The sequence below is a fragment of the Tupaia chinensis genome, unplaced genomic scaffold (assembly GCF_000334495.1).
Source record: "Tupaia chinensis unplaced genomic scaffold, TupChi_1.0 Scaffold145741_1, whole genome shotgun sequence".
Taxonomy (NCBI): Eukaryota; Metazoa; Chordata; class Mammalia; order Scandentia; family Tupaiidae; genus Tupaia; species Tupaia belangeri.
This window is the reverse complement of record NW_006205599.1, coordinates 965,502-970,418: the sequence shown is the minus strand read 5'-3', so window position 1 is coordinate 970,418 and position 4,917 is coordinate 965,502. Positions and strand designations below refer to the sequence as shown.

Here is a 4,917-nt window from a genome sequence, read left to right as displayed (position 1 = left end):
AGGGCGCATGCGCTCGCCAGACAGACAGAGACAGAGAGATAGAAAGCGAGAAGTCACCCCCTAGGGGGGATGGCCACGCCACAATCCCTTCTCTTCCATTCTCCTCTCAGGATCCTGGGCACGCATGCACATGCGCCCGGCGTGAGTTTAAGCCACTGGGTCTGGGAATCGAACTGCGGTCGACTACTTGGGAGTCCAGCGACATAACCATTACACTAACTGCTGGTCCCCCATAGCCTAGAATCTTTAAATGTAGGATTACTGGGTTAGTTTATTTTAATTTTTTTTAAGAATTATTTTATTTAACTTTATTTTAATTTTATTTATTCATTTATTTTATTTATTTTCATTTGACCAGAGAGAGGCACAGAGAGAGAGAGGGAAAGTGAGAAAGCAAGCCACCAGTTCCAGGACTTTTACTGTGATGTGAGAGTGTCCAGCACCTTAACCACCATGCCACCTCCTTGGTCACATAGCCTAGAAATTTTTAAATATAAGATTACCAGGTTAGTTTATTTTAAAATTTTTAGAAGAATTTTTTTATTTAACTTTATTTTAATTTATTCGTTTATTTATCTATTTTTATTTGACCAGAGAGGTACAGAGTGAGAGAGAGAAAGTGAGAAAGTAAGCCACCAGGTCCAGGACTGTAACCGAGGTTGGCCATGTGAGTCCAGTGCCCTTAACCACCGTGCCATCTGCTGGTCCCCAGATGATTTTAAATAGCTCTTAAAATAAGAGGAAGAAACTGGGTGATAGAAATGATTTACTTATGGGGCCAGCAGTTAGCATAATGGCTATGTCGCTGGACTCCTACATAGTCGACTGTGGTTCAAGTCCTGGACCCAGTGGCTTAAACTCAACGCCGGGCGCGTGTGCATGCGTGTCCAAGATCCCGAGAGGAGAATCCAGGAGAAATGATTGCGGCGTGGCCATCCCCGCCCGGGGGGGGGGGTGATTTCTCACTTTCTGTCTCTCTGTCTCCCTCTGTTTTTCTGGTGAACACATGCACCCTATAGCGAAAACCTCTCCAAAAAAAGGAAAAAAAAAAAAAAAAGGAAGAAGAAATGATTGATTTATCTATCTATCTATCTTTGTTAGAGAGGTTATGCACTTGCACTTGCCAGAGAGAGAGGGGGAGAGGTTTGGGAGCAGGGGGAGGGAGGCACCCCCAACTGGACATAATCACTCAGCAATTCCTTCTCCTACATCTCTTCATCCTGTCAGCATTTGGGGCACATGTCCACACACATCCATGTGTTTTTAGCCAGTAGGACCAGGATTTGAACCGTGCAGTTGGCCATGTGGAACCCAGCTCCCCTAACCTCTAGCCTATTGGGCTGGCTCAGAAACAGTGGTATTTGTGTAAGGTTATAGCCTTAGAATCTTAGTGTTTTAAAACTGAAAAGATTTGAGGTCAGTATTACCAGAGGAAAAACAGAAAAGCTAGGAAGATCCATGTTCTTTATAAAATGCATGTTTTTTCCTATACTTTTTGTTCCACTAACCCATTTAATTTTTCATAGCTTAGTTTTATGTTTTGGGTCATTTTCTCAGTTCTTAAAATTTTTTGCATAGCTCTAAAACTAGGTCAGATGGAGATGTCTGTGTAAATGTATAAATTATAAAATTCCTATATAAATTATAAATAGGTACTCTATATTTAAAGATAGATCCCACTTAAAGTGTACCACTGTGTAAGATGCATATTACCTTTGTGTAGTCCTGGGAGGGGTGTTTATTTTTTTAGCAGGTTTTAGATTGTGATATGCCCGGGAGATAAATTTAACCAAGTTCCCTGAATGCCTCTTAAAATATGACAGCCACTTTTCTATAAAGGAGAGAGAGCGCATACATGTGAAAATGTAATGGGTTTCTCATTTGTTTTGTAGCGATTAGAAAATAGTATTCAGTTGTTACTGAAAGTAACATTCATTTATCCCTTAATGTCTTAAGTTTACATCAAACTTTAATTCAGTGCTCACTCTGTACCAGTGGCGTGTTGAGTTTTTGAACTGCGTCTGCCTTCAAATGACTCAAGACTTTCCTAAAGTTCTTAAATGCTTATTTCATATTTGGTGTTATTCTAAACATTTTACATGTCTTAACCTATTCATTCCTTGTAATAATCCTGTGAGGTAAGTACTCATTTTACAGAAGAGGAAGTAAATCCAGAAGATGATCTATGAAAAAGATTAGGTGGAGTCAAAATATTAGATGAGAAATACTTCACCTAATATATCTCTAATACTCTCATCTAACAGATTACTTTATATAAATGTGTCATCATTTATCCTGCAATAAAGAAACTCATTTAACTTTGTAAAGCACAGCATTTTCTCTGCATATCCACCCCCCAAAATTGTTTTCTCTCCAAATGACACCTATTAAGACTCACAAAATTAGAGTTCTACAGAATGTAAATTTGGAATGTAATAGTTTAGTAGAGATCACCATTACAACAACTCAAAAATTCTCAATTCTTGCCTGTTGGATGCAGAGTATATATTTACTAAGTATCTTTTATGAGCAGGTACAGAAAATTCAGTTTCACTTATAGCAAAAGTTGAACAATAGGGGAGAACAGTCTGGTTTCGATACAAGGAGGACCAACCATAGTTGCCAGTTGTGTAGCATCTCATTTACATGGAGCCACCTACAGGGGAGAAGAGGAAGGCCAGGAACTGCAGCAATTCCTGTAGGCAGCCTGGGCAGTTAGGCAGAGGCCAGCCAAAAATTGATAAAGATAAAAGCTAAGAAAGACCCTGATGAGAAGAAAGCTTGGAGAACGTTGGCTATTAGTTGCAGCATTGGAAAGAATGGAAAGAACGGTGACATGCCAGAGAAGTGGCAGGATAAGAGCTAGTGATAACGCACACACCTGGCCAGGACCCTGCCTACGCCTTTGTCTATGCCTCTGTGTTGCTGAGTTTGTACAGACGTTTCTCTTCACACAGGTTGCTGTATCTGTGGTTCGTTTGTTTTAAGATACCCTTGACGCCTAGGATAGCACTCACCTTCATAGCAGGCATTCAGTAAATGATGGAATAGTTTGCAGAATTTTTAACCATGCCCTCCTTCATATCACAGATGGAAGGAAAGCCCAAAATAATGATTATCACCAAGACAATAATAGTAACTTAATGAGATGGGGAAATACTAGAAAAACAGAAACTGGCCTTGTAGCAGTGCCAGTTACTTACATTTGGAAAGAAAGCGCTGCCTTCCTTAAAGATTCTCAAAGAGGACTTTTACCTTGGTGGCTTTGCCACAGTCCAGTATCTGACTTTGAGTCTTGCGGACTCGGCATCCTGTTTGTTTGTTTGTTTTCTTTTTTAACACTTAAGAGCAGGCCTGGGTTTTTAAAAACTTATGAAAACCCAAATTACTAAATGAAACACACAGTTTGGATTACCTGTGACTCTGAGATAAGCTCATGCAAAGCATGTTGGCGACACAGTTTGCCATAAACTCGCTGATCATGGAGTTGGAACAAGGGGATATTCTAGAAGATGTTTAGTAGCCTCAGGCTGAAATATCCTGATGCCATCAACTCTACAATGGAGATGTATATCCTTTCAAAGCTCTTGATAGTTCAAAGTTCATTGGCTAAATCCTTTTCTCTGAGTCCTTGCATGGTCTCAGTCCATCCTTTTTTAGGCTTCCATTATGTGCCAACCTCTTTTTTAATGATTTACATAATTAAAATTTCATTTTAGATTAAATCTGCATATATTTATTGGGTCGTCAGAAAAGTTATGATGCATTTTTGCATAGAAAAATATGTCATGACTTTCCTGATGTATCTATATGCGTAGTATCTCATTTTTTTGGCGGTGCATAATTTCTGTTTCAGGGATTCATTTTTGGTTTGCTAAGAGGTGCATAAACTTCCAGAGAGAGGCTAAAAGTATAAAGAGCGTGGAGTGGGAAAGTAAGAAAGCATCCCTAGGGAGGATGGACATGCCACAGTTCCTTCTCCATCTCTCCTTTCAGGATTTTGGGCATATACACATGCATGATATGTTTTTCAAGCTGCTAGCTCTGGGACTCAAAATGTGCAGTTGGACATGTGGATTTCGGCCCCACAGCCACTACACCACCAACTGGCCCCGTTTTAGGGATTATATCCTGATTTTATTTGACCAATTTATCTTGAGAGACTTTATTTATTTATTTATTTTTTGAGGTTTTTGCTATAGGGCACGTGCACTCTCCAGACAGGCAGAGAGAGACAGAGAGACAGAAAGCGAGAAATCACCCCCCAGGGAGGATGGCCACACTGCAATCCCTTGTCCTCCATTCTCCTCTCAGGATCTTATGCATGCATGCACGCACGCCTGGCGTGAATTTTTTTTTTTTTTGAGAGGTTTTTCACTATACGGTGCGTCACCTGACAGAGAGAGACATAGAGACAGAAAGCGAGAAATCATCCCCCAGGGGGATGGTCACGCCACAATCCCTTCTCCTCCATTCTCTTGGGATCTTGGGCATGCACGCACATGCGCCCGGCGTGAGTTTTAAGCCACCGGGTCTGGGACGCGAACTGCGGTCAACTACATGGGAGTCCAGCGACATAGCCTTTATGCTAACTGCTGGTCCCTGTTTTGATAGACTTTTGATAGTTTCTTGCTCTGTAAATGATAAGTATCCATTGCACATGGATTTTAGCATGCACAGTTGTATCTGTAGGGTACATTCCCTAGAAAGTTGGGTCTGGGTACATTTAAAATTTGAATTGATCGTGTCAAATTTTTCTCTATAAAGGTTGCCCCAAAACATAGTGCTAACAGAAATGGCAAGGGTTTTTCCATATCCCTGTTATTGCAGCTGGGTTTTTCCATATCCCTGTTATTGCAGCTGGGCTTTTTTTTTTTTAATCTTTGCAAGTCTGGCAGGTATAGTTGAAAGGGGCTT

At 40.6% G+C, this 4,917-nt stretch overlaps 1 protein-coding gene across 1 annotated transcript in view; it reads left to right on the top strand.

Moving 5' to 3' along the window:
• The window catches only part of RMND5A (required for meiotic nuclear division 5 homolog A), a gene marked incomplete at its 5' end in the record, with an annotated part of 73,238 nt that overhangs the window by 43,743 nt on the left and 24,578 nt on the right, over positions 1–4,917 (top strand).